Source organism: Ambystoma mexicanum, chromosome 11 (assembly GCF_040938575.1).
Source record: "Ambystoma mexicanum isolate Mex_15411 chromosome 11, UKY_AmexF1_1, whole genome shotgun sequence".
NCBI lineage: Eukaryota > Metazoa > Chordata > Amphibia > Caudata > Ambystomatidae > Ambystoma > Ambystoma mexicanum.
In genome coordinates this window covers 851,006,630-851,025,072 of record NC_090934.1, presented here as the reverse complement: position 1 = coordinate 851,025,072, position 18,443 = coordinate 851,006,630, and the positions used below count along the sequence as shown (strand labels likewise).

The window sequence follows — 18,443 nt, the reverse complement described above, 5'->3', positions numbered from 1 at the left end:
CAGGATCGTTCCAAGGAGTACGCCGACCGGCATAGGTCTCCTGCGCCCGATTACCACCCGGGTATGTTGGTCTGGCTTTCCACTAAACATCTCCGTATTCCTATGAGGAGTTGTTTGAAACCCAAATATGTTGGTCCTTATCCTGTCAAGGATGTAATCAATCAGTCTGCAGTGAGACTTGAACTACCGAATACTTGGAAGATCCATCCGGTTTTTCATGTATCTCTACTGAAGCCCTGTTCGGAGGGGACCAGGCTCCCAGTTCGTCCGCCTCCGGTCAAAATACAGGGGGAGGAGGAGTATGAGGTGAAGGCTATTCTAGACACTAAGGTTTCCCGAGGTGTTCGTTATTTCCTTATTGACTGGAAGGGTTATGGACCCGAGGATCGTACTTGGGAGCCTGAATCCAATGTACATGCTCCGGTCCTCTTGGCTCGATTCTTGGCCTCTCAGGGAGTGAGGGCATCTTTGGGGGAGGATACTGTCAAGAAACCAGCGTCTGCTCCCCGTTCCATCCAGCATTACGTCAAGACTACACGTTCCACAATTCCTAAACACACGGAGCCGAAGCGTTTCCAGAGTATCAGACAACGCTGGGGGCTGCCGTGGAAACGTTGGTTGCCTGAGCACGTTCGTGCACGGTTACGTCATGGCAACGTTCCCCGCAGGGTAACGTGATTAGTTTAAATCTCCGCCCGGCATTCGGAACGCTGCTTCTGAATTTACAATTTTTGGAGCTCTCTACTGTGTTCTTGTCTGGCCTGTTGTTCTTGGATCTTGGACCCTGTTTTTGTCTCACGGATTGATATTGAACTCCCCCTAAACCTTGTATTGGATTTACCTGTTTACTCGATCTCGGAACGAACGACCCTTCTTTTGTCTGGCATTTTCAAGATTTGGCGTCTCGGATTATTGCATTTCACGGAACTCTGACTCTCGGAACTTTGTTATTTGGACCTTCCACAATTCTTTCGGAACTTATCACAAGAAACTCGGATTATTCACGGACATTTGTTTATTAGGCGTCCGCGTGCCGGCGGGTATAGGTATAGGTTGGATTGTCCCTGTCACTGGAACCAGTATCATCGGACAAACTTCCTTTCATCTTCTTTTCTACGACAAGAATATTACCCGTCAAACACCAAAACTGATGTCCTGGGTATCCTGGCCCTCTGTCCTGCCTGATTTGCTATCCTTGCCCAGAGGTATTCTCTTCGTGAGTACGTTGTTTGATCTACATCCGTTTGCCTTGTTTATGTCTTATTTCATGAACCCAACTCCTGACATTGTGTTCTTTGTCTAGGTAGCTGTGTTCCGACTCATATAATCTTCTGGGCAATTCCCCTTCCAATATAGTCCCTTTGTACTATTGGGAGTTGCATTGTCTGGAAGGTTTCTACGGCTACACTACGCGATCAACTGAACCCAGGCATTACCAAGTTTGGCGTGGGTGGTTCTCACAGCATCCCTGTCTTGTTCCACAAGTCAAGGGAATAATTGCAGCGAGATTGTGATTCACTCGTAGGGAGGTTTTTGGAGACTGGTAGTTGGCTAAGACCATGTTACCAAGGTTTGGGCCAAAATGAAAGGCTTCTAGGATCAGCTGTTGGAAGGACCAATCTACTTCATCAGAAGCCTTGGAAGCGTCCAAGGCTAACAAAGCCAATGTATGCGAGTCTTGGACTGCGATGTCCACTAGGTTTAGGGCTCTACGAATACTGTCCCCAGTTGACCTATTAGTTACAAACCTTGTTTGGTCAGTGTCGATTAATTTGGGGACAATGGCTGTCAAGCGGTTCGCAATAATCTTTGAGTAAATAGTAGCATTAATGTTTAATAGGGAAATGGGTCTGTACGAGTTATCATCTTTGGGGTCTTTCCTAGGTTTGAGGAGAAGGATGGTTACACATTTCTGCTGGATGGAATAATGGATCCTGACTGGCCGAAAGAGTTAAAAAGGGCCGTCAGCGGGGCTTTCAGTTGGGGGCGAAACACCTTGTAGAACCTTGTTGTGAACCCATTGGGGCCCGGGCCTCCACTTCCTCACCTGTAATCGGGGCGTCCAATCCCACTCTGTCGAGCTCTTTGAGATGAGGAAGAGAAGCGTCCCGCAAGTAGTTTACCTGTCCTGCTCTATCACAGGGGTCACTGACATCGTCTGAGAGAGGTGGGCCGCTGCAAATTGTAGCTTGATGTGTTCTGAGTAATGGGCCTTGCCTTGCTGGTCTTGTAGGCATACAATGCTATTCCTTTTCTTTGCCTTGGCTAATTTATCCACCAGGAGTTTGTTTGCCTTGTTATTTTTAGCATAGTAGTCTTGTTTGGATTTGGCGAATAGATGGGCCATCTCCTCTGCATAGGGGGCCTCCAGCTTCTTCCGGGCTAATTGCAGGGATCGGTGGACCCTCAGCGACGAGCCCCCTTTGTGTTTGCCTTCGGCCTTTTGGACCACTTCCTCCAGCTGCATGCAGGTCTGCTGTTTACACTTGCGATATGCTGCCCCGTGGGCGATCAACTCTCCCCTGACTATGTAGTTCCGTATCACTTTGGCTATAGCGTCCCGTAGTGGCATGTCGTTCAGCGGGGTCGGGGAGGTGGATCTGGGCAACATAGCGTCTCTAGTCCTCTGAATTGGATTCCCTTGGCTAGGCTAGGAGTATGGCGGTCCCCTCATTTTTAGTTCCATTGGCCTATTTTGGAAGCGTGTAAAGTCCTGTGGCAACAGGTGAGTTTCCTGAAGGAAAACCACAGAACCTCCCATATCCTGAAGCCGCTGTATTGCTGCTTTCCATTTAGGTGGAGAATTCATGCCCTTTACGTAAAGTTACAATTTTGGTGGGGTGATGGGCCCTCCGGTTGTTGAAGTGGAGAAGGGAGGCCATGTCTGATTCAGTCACCATCCACGCCTTTTGCCATTGCTTCCATCGCTCCACGATGCAACCAGGGTTTTAACTTGAGATTCCAACTTGAAGCTGTAAAAAGGAACTGATAGGATACCGACAATTTCCTGTCAGCAACTTCCTTAACAAACTGGAACAAAATTGCATGCAGTTCACTCAAGGGTTTTTAGATGCCATCCACCTTGGAGTCAGGTATGGACCGTGTGAGGCCTGCTGTCAATGCCGTGCGTTCCCCGTCGCCCTAGTTTCCCTTGGGTTGGTTGGCTGAGTCATTGATCCTAGGGCGACATCAGATGTGGCAGTGTTGACAGCATCTTGCACCCAACCAGTCGGGCCGAGGAGGACGTTCATCTTGTATTTCGCCCCTTCTGGGCTTTCGACCAGGCCGTCCTCTTCGCCTTGGGAAGGAGGTCTTCAATGTCTTCAGGAGAGTTGAGGGGGGAGCCATCTCTGTTATCCGATGGGGTGGGATTCAAGATCGTTTCTGCATCCTCCAGCTGTGCGATCTTTTGTGAGACCCCTTTGTAGGAGAATTGAAGTGCAGTAGGAAACAGCCAGCGATACCTAACTTTTTGGTCTCGAAGAAATAGCGTTAACGGCCTCAAGGCCCTCCGCTTCTGTATTGTTGCTGCAGCCAAGTCTTGAAAGATTTGCAGGGGGGATCCTTAAAAAATGACAGCTCATTTCGGAAGCGACCCATCGCCATTATCGCCTCCTTGGTGGTGTAAAAGTGGACCCGGGTGATCACATCTGAGGGTATGGGGGGGTGGGAGTCTGTCTCCAACCCTCTTTGGGGGCGCAGTCTGTGGGTGCATCCAAGATGAGTTGAGACTTCTCGAGATGTGGTAAGAGAGAATGGAACAGATCCCCCACATATTCTGTTAGGTTTTGGTCTGGGACTGTAGGGGGGACCCTCTTTATAAGTATGCTGTTCCGTCGTGCCCTGTTCTCCGTATCCTCTTGCTTGTATTCCAGGATCTCGTTCCTGTCAGCTAGGGCGTGGATCTTACGTTACACTTCGAGAAGCGTCGCAGAGTGTTCCTGTGTCAGGTCCTCCATCTCTCCCAACCTCTGTTCCACCTCCAACACCCTCTGGTCCGTGCGCTCAAGCTTGGTGGTAAGCTCCGCCATACAGGATCGAAACTCCGATTTAATGTTCCTCATGAAGGCCTGGATGTCTTCCTTGGTGGCCAGCTGCCCAGTGCCCCCAGGTAAGGTTTGGGACGGGGATTTGGTGTCTCCAGTTTCTTTCCCTTCTCTGCTGGGAGTAACATGGTTGAGATGTCTGCACTGTTGGGGGTCTTGTGGTGTTTTGACATGATGGCAAAAGCCTGATGTGCTCCATAGGGGCCTTCTTGCGCCAGAGAGTAGGCAGAGGTTGTTATGGACTCCTTCAGGATAGGGGGCGTGCGTCCTACCCTGCCCCTATCACTGAGGTTCTTGAGTACGTGGCTGACGTATGGTTCCTGTACCGCAAGTTCCAGCTCTGGATTGACTGCGTGGAACTACCTTGCCACTGTAGTGAAGTCAGGGCCCACAGCGCCGGGGTGGGGGAATCCTCCTATTCCAGATCAGTTCACGGCGGGCTGGTGTCTCATTTTGCACATTACACCCTCCAGATAGAGACAGAGCGTGATAAAGGCGGAAAAGGGATTATTTTCCTTGGGCACTCCAGTTCACTCTGTGCGGGTTAGGCATCCCCCCTCGTTGGGAAGTCACTGTCTTCCTAAGATGGGTTGGGGTACAAGGTTGTTTTGTGCTACTACTGCACCATATCCTTGCAGCATCCACCGCGGGTGTCTTTAACATGTGCTGTGCTGATCTGTGATAGCCGCGGGTGCTTTTGATGTTCGCCGCTGCAAGGATATGGTCTTCACTGAAGCAGTGGGCTTCTCACGGAGGCCATCAAAGGAGATGCTACATCGGTGGTGCTGCTGGCCACGCCCCCATTTGGGGGTATTTTTTCTTAAGTGAGCGATGGGCGCGTTCAACGGCAAAGCCCTGTGAGAGGTTGCTGGGTTCAATTTCCTGTAGCAACATGATCTCAATATACGTTGTGGGGCCTGGTCCCTACGCCCCCTCTGGAAGGCCCAGTACGCAAATATTATTCCAGCAGATCTGCCCTCGGCCTCTTCCGCTCGGGATTCCAATGCAGTGTCCCTCCTTTCTAGCTCCTTGACACCAGATCCTTCATGGTGTCTATAGTGTCCTTCAGCTCCAGTTCAGCAGTTGTGACTCTCTCTGCCAGTTGTCTGACATCTTGACGGAGAAGTTGGACGTCGACTTTGACCTCGTTAATTATGGTTTCAAGCGATGACCTCAGAGCAGCAATTGCGGCTAGAATTTGGTCCTTTTGGGGTTTTTTTGTTGAGGGTAATAGCCCAGATTGTGGGCTCTCCTCAGTTTGAGTGGCCTTGCAGTGTTTCCTTTGGCCGGCGAAGGAATCCATAATCGATGGCTTGCCCTTAGTTTTTGTTGGTGACATTCCAGGGCACCGAAGTAGGGAACGAGCACTGCGCAGTCCAGGTGCCTGTGGGCGAAGGCGGTATGCGTTAGAGGCCTTGGCCTCTCGTGACGGGTTACATTCCGTCCCAGCGTCTATACAGAGTTGGCTGACAGCAAGCCTGTGAGGTCTCCTATTCAGTTTTGCCCTCCACCTCAAAGCTAAGTCTAAGGGTCCATAACGTTAGGTACAGCTGGCGTATGGGTAAAAATTAACAGGCAGGCCCACAGGTGGAGGGAGGAAGGTGTGTGTCCACCAAGTTTGCAGAGCCTGGGTGGTCCACGCAGCAGTTACCAGCCGTTTTAGGATTTGAGCAGCTAATTGTAGATGCGTGACGTGCGCTATCAGGGAGCCAGTGAGGCAGCAAGTGTCAGCGCGGTTGAAGAGGACCACAATATGAAGGCAACCAGGCAATGCTGGTTGATGTTTGTATGGGTGATTCACTCCAATGCATGTAGTTCAACAAGGCAAGGAATTCACAAATGTTTATGGCAGTTCAAGTGGGAGTTGTGCAGTCTTGTCTGGGTATGCTCAGTGTTGACAGCAGCCCCAGTCCACACACAGGGCAGACACCAAGAGGAGCCGTGACTTTGCAGGTATTACAAGTGCCTTCTTGGTCCTCTCAAGGGTTCTCATTGGGGGGAGGTTACTTCCTTCAGCTCGATCTGCAGGTTGCGCCCTGGGGAGAGGTCCAGCAGTTGCCCTGCTGCTCGTACTGGGCGGCCTCTGCAGTGGGGTCTGTCTGCACTACAGGGAAGACGGTGAGGGGGAGGGACAAGATGAGCAGCGGACACCAGGCAGTTTCCGCTAGTGTTTTGTGAGGGCGGTCTTCTACACCGCGCGTAATCCAAGAAGACAGAAGTCCCAATTTTTCCCTGGTGGGTCACAGGTGGGGGTTGAGAGGTACAATCTTGTTGTGCTCAGTATAAGCAGAAGCCTCGCTCAGTGAGTATGCTGGAGGGATGGAGCAGGAATTAAGAGGAGCCGCTGCTCCACAGGTGTTACGGATGCTTCTTTGTAGTCCCAAGAGCTCCCAGTGTGGGGAGGGCACTTCCACACAGCCTGCTCACCTGATATACCTGCGGGTGGAGTTGCAGCAATTTTCCTGCTCCTCGGTCCTGGCACCTTCACAGCCGAGTGCGCTAGCAACGAAGGAAAGGCAATGAGGGACAATAAGATTTTATAATGAGCGGCAGGGACCCAGTGCTTCAAGGGCTTGCTGCGACCGCCATCTTGGACGACTCGGGTCGCAAGTTGCACAACAAAGTTCTCCGGGATTGCGGGTCTGATTGATGTTGGAGAAACACTGTTTCAGTAGGAATAAACTAAGTGAGTAGGGCCTGCCAGTCAACGCTCCCTCAGATGAAGTCATTCAATTCAAGGTTGAACTTGGTTAAGTAATTAGTCCATTACAATGTAAGTGAAAATGTAAACACAAGTATTTATTCACAAAAACGGACACTGCACGCCAACACGTGTTTCAGCCCTCTCCAGGCCGTCCTCAGGGCGTATTAACATTAAGATGGTAAGTAACTGTTGAGAAACCTGATAATTGTATATTGAGAGAGTATTGGTATCAGTCAGTCTTCAATAAGTATATTTTCTGGTACCTAAGGTTAGGTTTCTTGATTATAACTCGGTGAAAAGTGGTTTGCTGGATAATCCTAGCGTCTTGAATGTACAAGCGAAATCTTAAAACGCCTCAATGCGTGTGCAGCACGGCAATTTCTGCCGGCTGCCTGCAACTCCCTGGAAGGAATGTGGGTGCGGCTGGGTGTACCCAAGACACTCAAGACGCTAGGATTATCCAGCAAACCACTTTTCACCGAGTTATAATCAAGAAACCTAACCTTAGGTACCAGAAAATATACTTATTGAAGACTGACTGATACCAATACTCTCTCAATATACGATTATCAGGTTTCTCAACAGTTACTTACCATCTTAGTGTTAAATACGCCCTGAGGACGGCCCGGAGAGGGCTGAAACACGTGTTGGCGTGCAGTGTCCGTTTTTATGAATAAATACTTGTGTTTACATTTTCACTTACATTGTAATGGACTAATTACTTAATCAAGTTCAACCTTGAATTGAATGACTTCATCTGAGGGAGCGTTGACTGGCAGGCCCTACTCACTTTGTTTATTCTGTTATACAGAAGGGGCACCGAGAATTTACCCTTCTACGCCTTGCCACTGCTGCAAACCTCGCTACACCATAGTATCAATATTTAACCAGTACGAGGGTGTGCGCACCTACCCATATTGGGGATAAGCTCTCGGTGTATTTACTACTGTTTCAGTAGGCACCACGTTCTCCCATCCAATGATGAAGTCCACTGGAAAAACAATGCAGTTATTGTTGCTGCAACGAGGATCAGTAAAGGATCACAGCGGGAGCATCAGGAAGTCCAGACCTCACTGCATGAGCTCAGGCCGTGCCCCCTCCCCTGCGGTAATGTTTAAACAGTTCAACAATGGAAAATAAAAGCTTTCTTTAAGACGCGAACACTCCGACTTGCATTAGAAGCACATGTGATACATTTTCATTGTTCATAGGACTCTTCACAGCGACAAACAACTTCAACTCACTCACACTAAGTTATTATAGAGCTGGTAACAGTACTGAATCCTGCACACAGAGCTTCCCTCACGGCTCCAGGAACACTGCGCTTGCGGGCTGCATCCACTTCCAGATTTCCTTAGCTTCTGCTATTACCTTAGGCACTCTTGGGACCCACACCCACTCGGCAGCATAGGTGTCTTCAGTCCGGCCTTAACCACAGAGAGTCCCTGGGCTTGCTTCTGTACACGGGCCTCGGGTTGCAGCACAGTCACAGCTCTGCAGTCACAGCCAGTAGGTGCACCTGGAAGACTTTCAACCTCGGCACATCTCTCTCAGTGCAGCCATGGCAAAGCAGGGTTTGTGAACACAGGACACTCTCATGACTTACAGGTGAAATCTGCTTTCCTTTTGCCACGTCGTCCCTTAAGTGAAAACACTTCCTCATGAACTGCCAGCCTTGTGCTCTTCTCCTTCTGCTACTACCAGCCTTCCACCGCCTGCTCCACCTCCATTCTACTTCCCCCCTCCTGCTGCAGCCTTTTATGCTTCTTAGATGGGTCAATTGATTTCAGGTGCAGGCTCTTATTGTTAATTGCCTGACCCTGGCAAATACTGTTAGGTCTAATTGCCTGTCCTTCCTTCCTGCATGTCTCTTCAGCCCTCTTCTTCGTCTCAATCCCTAAGGGATTCTGGGACATGTAGTTCACTTTAGTGAAATCAGGTTTTTCTACTTCTTTTATAGAATTAAGGGTAGATTTAATTCCCTTAGTATTTTCAAAAGAGGGATTGTAGGTTTCAACCTTATTAGAGGAAGAAGGTGTAGAGAAGGTAACATTTCAGCCCTTTCTTGTAATATACCTTTGGTATTGAGGAGGATGTCTGGTTTTAGGGATAACAAAGATTTGTTCTTTTGATGTAATAGGTTTGGATGTTACAACTTCAGGTTTCTACCATCTTAGGTTTAACAGGTGGCTGAAAAATGTTAAAGTGAAGATAGGCCGTAACCTCTTCTGGCATGGTGATAACAGTATCCCTTTTAGAGGAAAAATATTGTCTTATCCCACAGATTCTCCTCACTACCCTGGGCCCTGTCTCTAAACAGGTGATCCTCCTGCAGTACACCACTGCCAGGATTGGGATCAGGAAGAGTCTGCCTTCTGCCGGCTACCTGGAAGGAGTCTTTAGACAGGGTTTTGATAAGAGATCCGTATGATTCTTTACAAGTGTCAAGAACAGAAAAAGACAGTCCCCTGCATGAAATCTGGGTAATCAGTGAGTGTAACAGTAAAGATGCAAAACAAAGAGTAAAGCTGCAAAATAAGGAAATAGAATGGTTTGATTTCACTTAATGCTATAGTCGGGAAGACTTTAGTAGGTAGCATTGCCACTGACGAGTGGCTGAAACTACTGATTTCTTGCTGATTTTAAAGTAGCCATCAATCTCCCACTCTTGAAAAAAAAACCTCTCTGGACTCTTCCCACTGTCTAAATATCATCCCATTTTCGCCCTTCCTTACTTTCCTAGAACGGGTGGTTTGTACTCAGGTTTCATCCTATCTCGACCTTGTAAGGGGACAACTGCTTGTAGTTTTCTTTATATTTGACATTTTTTTTAAAACAAAAAATGCAAACAAAACCTAACTACGCCTACTCTACCAGGGAGTTCCCTACCTAGTTTAGGATATAAGGGGAAATCGCTAAGAATACACAAAACTGGCCCTCAGACCAAACAACAAAACAGTTCAAACAAAGCATAAACAACATAAATGAAAGATTACCAACCAACCAGTGTCTTGGATGACTTCTGCTTGTCCCCCAGGAATGTCCAAAGTCAATTTCTCCCAAAGAAAACTGAAGTCTTAAATAATTTCTTGAAAAGATCCAAAGAAAGAAAAGTTCACTCAAACAAAAATCCACTTGTAACAGTTAGGCAGGGTTTTAGTTGGGGATCCGCAGGATTCTCCACAACCTCCACTCTCTTCTTCCACCTTTGCAATCTGGTTTCCGTCCGCTCCACTCTACGGAAACAGCACTTTTTTCAGTCTCTAATTCTTAACTATCTGCTAGACACTAAATATTTTTCCGTTCTTATTCTTCTTGACCTCTCTTTGACTTTTCACACTATGGATCACTGCATACCCTCACTTGGTTTTTCTGGCATTGTTCCTTCCTGGTTCAGGACTTATCTTTCTGATGGTTTTTTTCAGATGCTTTGGGGGGTTCCAATTCCCCTTCATTTCTTCTTGCTCATGGAGTCCATCAGGGCTCTGTCTAAGTCCTCTCCCTTTCTCTCTATGCACTGCGCTCCAGTCTGCCATCAGCTCCTCTTTTGGGCTGTCAGAACATTTCTATGCGGATGACTCCCAACTGTTGATTTCTTTCTCCTCTTTTTCTGATTCTTTACCCTCTACTATTTCTGAATGTTTACTCACCATCCAGGAATGGATGCACTCTCGTTTTCTCCACCTGAACACCTCGAAGACAATCATTTTTTCCAGCTTCTACTGCGCCTCCCCATTCTAACAGTTGTCTGCCCCTTTAGTTCATTTCTCTTCTTCCACCCGCAATTTAGGCATTCTTTTTGATTCTTTTCTCTCCTTCACCTCAGATATCTCCAACACTGCACGATCCAGTTGTTTCCAACTTTACCATTAGAAAAGCTTGCCCTTGCCTCACTTTCCATGCTACTAAACTGTTGACCACTACCCTTGTTTTCTCCCATCTTGACTTCTTGTCTTCTTCTTGGGCTTCCTACTTCTCATCTGGCCCCCATGTGCACCCTTTGCTGTATTTCTCCTCGTTTTCCATCTCCCCAGCATTTCTTTCTCTTTGTTGGATATCCTTCGAAACTCGTCTTTAATTCTGTTTCCTCTGCATCACTTTTAAATGTGTCTATGTGCTTTCTCCGGGTTAACTATGCTCCTTGGTCTCTATGTACACCCCCATCCCCTTTGCTTCCAATCCGAGTTTTTCCATCTGTCCCTAAGCGCCCCTGTGCTCAGTCTCATTTCGGTCTTTTGGTCTTCTTGCCCTCAAGTTCTGGAACACTCTACCACTTCATATTCGGTCAATCTCTTCTTACTCTCTCTTTCGCACTACCCTCAAAAGCCATCTGCTCTCCACTATGTCCTAATCTCCCCTGCTTTTGGTTTTTTTCTTTTTTAATGCATTTGTTTGTACCATTTTAACTTTGTATGTACGGCACCTTGCCGAAAGCACCTTATAAATCAAATAAATACAAAAATAAAAGGCATGCAGAAGAACAGAGAAAAGGAAAGATCAGTTTGAGGAAGCAAAGATTGTGAAAAAAGCAGGAGGCTAACTGGTTGGTCTCGGTGATCAAAAAGAGCTGCATATCAATTCCAACCCCGATGTGTTTCACTGTTAGAGAGAATTCTCAAAAATATGCTAATTCCCTTCACATTAGAGACCCCCAGCAACTTTGCTGGATTTTGAGGACTTGATTTTTTTACTTGGAGAGAGTGTGACCCTTTTTCCCACTTTCTCATGTATTCTGATATGTGTTTTACTGTTGTTTTTCCTTTGGTTATGGAGTCTAACCAACTCCATAGGCATCATCTTTTTCATTTGTGTCACACAGCACCCTCAGTGCAGTGACACAGGGAAGCCTTTCATGCTTTCCCAAGGTTTAACTACCTTATCTGGGATAAACTACTGCTTCCCAGAACAGTGGAGTGAAATTGACTTCACTTAGTCCTGTACATTTCTAGACCCAGCACAACCTATCTTCCTATAGAGTGCTGCTGGAGGGGTTATGATATGATATGATATTTTATTTATATCGCACTCTTACACAGGTGTTTCAGAGCGCGACCAGGCAAAGGGAGGGGAACAGGGGAGAAACAAAAACAACGATCTTACTAGGCCCAGTGACATTGAGAACGCGCAAGTGCATGGGGAAGGGAAAAAGGGGTAAAGTGCATGGGGAAGGGAAAAAGGGGGAAAGTGCAGGGCATAGGAGAGAAACAAAATAAATAGTAAGTACATACAAAAAAAAATTAAATAGAGTGTTAGCAGTGGTAGTGCAGCCTGTAAGTGGCAAAGGTGCTAGGTTAGTCAGATAGGGAGTATCTGATAAGTGCAGAAGAAGAGTGGGTGGGGAACTGTATGGGTACAGACACAGGCCCCAGTGCAAGGGGTGGCCCGGAGGCAGTGCAGGAGGATGGCAGGATGAGCAGGTACCTGGGCCCGAAGGGCAGAAGGTGGCCAGGTGCAGAGTGCCGAGGGAAAAAGGCAGGTCAACAGGGGAGAAGCGGGGCGAAGGCAGAAGCGAAGAGGAAGGTCTTGAGGAGCTTCCGGAACCGTAGATGGTTCTCCTCAGGTTTCAAGGTGGCAGGGAGGCAGTTCCAAAGGGAGGCCCCTGCCAAAGACAGAGATCTACCTCCAGCTCGTTTCTTTGAAAAACAACTGACCCTGAGGGAGTTAGAGGCAGAGGAGCGAAGGGCTCGAGAGGGGAGGTATTTACAGAGGGATAGTTGAAGGTATTTTGGACCCAGGCCCCAGAAAGCCTTGTGGACAATGCAAAGGGTTTTAAATGTAATCCTTGCATCCACTGGGAGCCAATGAAGGGATTTCAGAGCTGGAGAGATACGATCCCAGGGCTTGAGGCCAAGGACAAGTCTTGCAGTCCTGTTCTGGATTAGTTGTAAAGGGCAGAGAGTAGAGGCAGGTAGATTTAGAAAGAGGCTGTTACAGTTGTCCAACTTAGAGAGAATCAGAGCTTGGGAGACAGTGAGCTTCTGAGGGAAAGTGAGGAAAGGAAGAGTACCTCTAAGGGGGTGCAATAAGAAGTTTGATTTTTTAGAGACATCAGAGATGTGTGGGGAGAAGGAAAGTGTGGAGTCAAAGATGACCCCGAGGTTCTTAGCTTTGCAGGTAGGGGCAGGAGGAGGGCCAAGGGAGGCTGGCCAGAGAGTGAGGGGAAAGGATGGAGAGGGTGTACCAATGAGGAGGATCTCAGTCTTGTTGGCATTTAAACAGAGATTGTTGGCAGCACACCAATTTCGAATGGCGATGAGACAGTCAGAGATGAAGGAAGGAGAGGAGGCGGCTGAAGGAAGCCTGAAAATGAGTTGGGTGTCATCAGCATAGCCCTGGAAATTTGAGCAAAAGATGGAAATGCTGTATGCGAGAGTTGCCAGGTATTGGTTGAAAAGCCAGGGTGAGAGGTTAGACCCTTGGGGAACACCACAGGTAGAGAGGGAGATAGAAGATAGGAAGGACCCAAGTTGTACCTGGGAGGGTCGATCAGAGAGAAAAGAGGTCAGCCAGGCCAGAGCCTGATCAGTGATACCCAGGATGTCACGGAGACGGTTGAGCAGGGTGGTATGGTTGACTGTTACCTAATATCCCCTGAGTGTAGATACTCATGTAACAGTCAAATGTTACCCTTTCCTCTCAGAATGGCTGGTGGCAGTGGTTTTACAACGAACTACCATGATTTTTCCCGACCGCCAACTATTCGTAGCTCCGGTAACGTTAAATCGCGGGAGCCATGTTTTTCAAGATGCCGTCTGAGCCTCCTTTGTTAAAACGGGCCCTGGCCTTCTTTTTTCGCCATTTCTTTGTGGAAAGGTCCTTCCAGGTTTGGTCCCTTTGTTCATTTGCCTTTGGTGTGCTTCAGGAGTGAAGACCGCCTCTGGCTACAGAGTGTCTGGGGTAGGCAGGAGGTGTGGCAGGTGCCCGAAACCTCCTGTGCTTCGTCTCCTAGGAGCCCCAAATGCACTCTGTGATGATTGGCTGGCTGATTGTCCGGCAAGGACAGCCACCCTGCTGGGTGAGTGGCAGCTGGGCTGGAATGAATGGGAGAGAACTAAATAAAAGACAAGTCTCTTGGCTTGGAAGGCAGAGTCGACCACTGGACGAAGGAACCGAAGAAGAGCTTGAAGAGGACGGCTGCTGCAACTCCTGGACCGTCGGTTTGCCCGGTGAAGCCCTGCTGCAGGTCCGAATCATCACGTTCGCTTCGACAGAGAAGCCCTGCAAAGGCCGACTTCTCCCTTTGAGTTGGTAGGACCAATCAACTCCCAAGTAAGCCACCTGGACACCCATCTCAGAGCTGGTTGCATTTCCTCAGAGTGCTGCAAGAAAACAAAGAGCCATGGAGAGGGACACCAGATTGCGTGCGTTACTTGTAAGCCAGCCGAAAGCGGTTGGAAGATCCTCCGGACTCCCACGACGTCGGACCGACCGACTGAGCCTGACCCCCCTCAGCTGCGTGTGGGTCCTCAGTGGGTCCTCAGAAGCAAGGACAGTCCACCTTGACAGTCAGGACCAGCGTTGTTACCAGTGCGGTAGCTGAAACGCGAAACAGCCACTGAAATTGAAGTTTGCCAGTTGCATGCTTTTGACCAGTCCCAGTGCAGTGCAGGAGTCCCCTGATGTCTGCCCTCTTGTCCCCACGACTGAGGCTCAGGAACAGTGAGATCTGCAGGAACTGCCAGGAACAGAAGTCATCAGCTGCATCTTTTTCTTCATTGTAAGGTACTGTAAAACAAGACTGAGAGAACTTACCTCTCACAGCGAAAGTACTTGAAACATCTGCAACTCGCAGGCCTAATCAGCTTGTGACCCAACATATTATTCTTCTCTTTACAAACTACTTCTGAGAACTTGTGCCAAGACTTTTCCGTTTACTTACCAGAACCGCTTTACCTATCCAAGACTTTAGCCCATTGACTTTGGCCTAGCCTATTGAATTGAATGGACTCTTCTGGTGAACTCAAAGTATTTGTACTGTCTAAGAATAATTGTAGTCTTATGTTCTGATAACCTTTGCCTTTTACTCCTCTTGAAAAGTATTGAAGTATAATTGTGTGTTATTTGATTGCCTCCTTCTAATGAATGTTTTATAACTGACTGATAAATAAATAAGTATATATCCAACCTTGAGTATTAGAGTTTAATTGAACACCTGTGATTTTAAACTTCTGTGTAACATCATTACTGCTCACATTCCCCTCTTGAGATAAACCTGGCTGCTCAACATGCTACCAAAACTGTGTAGTACAGACTTATATCAAAGGTTGGTTTGCTTACACCTGTAGTCATAGTTGTGTCTAGTGTTCACAGAGCGTACTGCATACAAACCTTGCCTAACACTGGTGGCAGGCTGTGAGGATAAATTGTAGAGTTGTTAAATTGAGAGTTTTGCTTTACTTTTGTTCAACTAAAAACCTTCACAAGGCTACGCACCACTAGAAAAGCATGTAACATGCCAGATATGGATAACTTCAGGCAAGAAGCCCTGATCATTCTGACAGTCGAGCAACTGAAAGAAATGTGTAAAGTCAGGAATCTCCCTGCTAAAGGAAAGAAAAATGAATTGATTGAAAGATTGTTGAATCATCAAAATCTGAATAGTAGGCCTGTCACACCTGCTGTCTCAGAGACTGTGGAAAATATTGATGAGGATGATAATGATTCAGAGTCTAACTCTAACGTTTAAACAATTTTTATTTATTTCAACAAGCAACCAAAAGAAACCAGACAGTGAACAACAACTATACATTTCAAGTATCGTTTGCAGTTTCACAACGTGTCCACCGCCTCCCTGTTACCCCCCATCTCGAGCTTACCCCACATCACCGCCTTCCATCACTATCTGAGGACACCCCTTCCTCCGCTTCCCCCGAGGAGCCATCGTCTTCTAGGCACGTCTGGGCAGTGTCACAAGTTACTCTCTTTCTCACCTGTTTTTCCTTGCTTGTGACCTTCTTGGGTGCGACTTCCTTTTTTCTTACTGTCCGGGACTTGTACAGGCCGGAGCGCGAGTCTTCAAGTTCCAGAGTGAGGTAGCCGGCTGTCCTTAGCCGGATGGTGTTCAGTATCCAGGAAATGTAGTCGTGAATCCAGGAAGGAGGTAAGAGTCCCACGCTCGGAGAGTGTCCAGGACCCTGCAGGACCGAGCACAAGACGAACCCGGAAGGAGGATACGGGCTAGCGGGTAAGGAGAGAATCAGATGGGATTCCAGGAAACAAGGGAAAGAAAAAAAGGAAAGGTAAGGAACTGGAGAAAGCATGGGAAGCGGACTCGAAACACACATCTAGCCACTCCAAGCAGTTGCGTTGAGACGCGCAGAGCCGCGGGGGCTTGTCTGTTTTCTAGGAAGTCGAGCATTGCGCGCAAAGGCTAGAGCGCAGCGTTTCACGCCTGTCGGCCATGTTGGATGGATCATTGAATTCATGCCGTGGTGCATCATGGACCATGAAGTCCAAAAAGGGCGCATTCGGTGGTTCATGACAGTATACCTCCAACTAAAGCCGGCACCACCGGATTTGCCTGGGTGGACTCGATGAAATCTTTGTATTATACGGGGGGCATTCATGTTTGATACAGGTTCCCACGTGCGTTCGCTGGGGGGGTATCCTTTCCATTCTACCAAATTGAAGCTGACCCCGTCTGTATATGGAATCACATATCCTGGAGACTTTCGAATTCAAGCTGGTCATTGAAGATTACAGGGTTAGGTCTAGGAGTATTTCTGGTGGACTGTACATATGGTTTCAATAAGGAACTGTGAAAGACCGGATGAATCCTTTTCCAGGATTCTGGAAGCTGGAGCCAGAAGGCCACTGGATTAATGATTGCCTTAATGGAGAAGGGTCCATAATACTTGGGAGCCAGTTTATTTGGCCGCAGATGTCGAGGAAGAAGTTTTGAGGATAGCCAAACCTTATCCCCGACTGCATATGAAAGGCTTGGTCTCCGCTTGGTATCTGCATATTGTTTGACTTCTATCCTGGCCTTTTCCAGTCGTTCTTTAGTGTCTCTGTGTACGTTTACCAGTGTTTCAATCCAGGAATCAACGGCAGGGACCGGGGTAGGATGTGGTAGGATAGATGGTAGAACTGAAGGATGAAATCCCTGACTGCAAAAGAATGGACTTGTCTTGATAGCCGAATGATCAGAATTGTTGTAAGCGAATTCAGCCACAGGAATCAAAAGCGACCAGTCATCCTGGACCTTGGTTGCGAAACAGCAGAGATATTGTTCTAGGGTCTGATTGACTCGTTCAGTTGCCCCATTAGTCTGTGGATGATAACCCAAAGATAATACACGCTAAATGCCTAATATTTGGCATAGTTGTTTCTAGAATTGGGATATGTACTGGGGTCCTTTGTCGGAGATGATCTTGGAAGGAAATCCATGAAGTCTAAAGATGTGTTTTAAGAATATTGCAGCCATTTCAAACAAGAATGGTAGTTTGAACAAGGGTGTGAAGTGAGCCATATGAGTAAACAGATCGATGGTAACCATTATGGTTGTATATCCTCTGGACAGGGGTAATTCCACGATAGAATCTGTGGCGATGATTTCCCAAGGTTGTGTTGGTAGTGCGGGTTGATGTAGGAGATCTGCAGGTTTTCTGTTATCATGTTTATTCTGATTGCACACTGCGCAGGATTGGATGTAGGTTCTTAGGTCAGCTCTCATCTTTGGCCACCAGAATTGCCTCTGTATAAGACGGAGGGTGGTAGTGACGCCTCGATGTCCCGAATGGAAGGTGTAATGGCAGAGATTCATGATTTTGTCTCTCAGTTTTTGTCTGGGTATTGCCAGCTGTTTTTACTTGAAGAGATAGCCATCTTTTGTTACTACGTTCAGTTGATTATTCCTGATGTTTTCCTTCCAGAGATCGGAAGAAGGTGTTCTTGCACGGTCGTCTTCCAGGAGAGAAATGGCTTGTGCCACAAACACGGTTTCAGGGAACATCTTCGGAAAGGTCTGGGTTTCGATGGACTCGTAATCAGGACACCTACATAAGGCATCTGCGATAATGTTATTCGTTACAGGAAAGTGATTAATTTGGAATTGGTACTAAGCAAAAAAGAAGGCCCAACGGGCTTGACGACTGTTTTTGCATTCCAGGGACTGTAGGACTTGCAAGTTCCGATGATCTGTTCGTACCTGCACTGGGTGTTTAGCACCCAAGAGTAGGTGACGCCAGTCGGTGAAGGCTTGTCGGATGGCCAGTAACTCCTTCTCCAGGACGGAATAGTGGCTCTCACTGGGAGTTAAAGTGCGGGATAGATATGCAATAGGATGTTCCATTTTGTCTTTGAATTCTTGTTTTAAGACCGCACCAATGGTGAAGTCTGAAGCGTCTGTTTACACCAAAAAAGGTCGGTCTATGTCGGGCTGGGCCAGGATTGGGGCTTGAGTAAATTCTTGTTTCAGATGCTGAAAAGCCGTCTCTTGAGCAGTAGACCATTTAAATGGAGTATCCTTCTTTAAGAGTGTTACAATGTGATGCACTATGTCAGAAAATGCAGGAATTAATTTTCTGTAAAAATGTGCAAGTCCCAGGAATGATTGAATCTGTTTCACAGCGGTGGGTGCTGACCAAGAAAGTATGGAGTTGACCTTGGAAGGATCCATTCCGATTCCTTTGGAGCTAAGCACAAATCCAAGATAATGAACAGTTGGGACATGAAAGAGACATTTTTCTGGC

The 18,443-nt window shown here is 47.5% G+C and overlaps 1 protein-coding gene across 9 annotated transcripts in view; it reads right to left on the bottom strand.

Annotated features, from left to right (window-relative positions):
- TKFC (triokinase and FMN cyclase) overlaps nucleotides 1–18,443 on the bottom strand; it is a 1,395,923-nt gene that overhangs the window by 1,119,663 nt on the left and 257,817 nt on the right. The gene's annotated exons all lie outside the window — the stretch shown is intronic.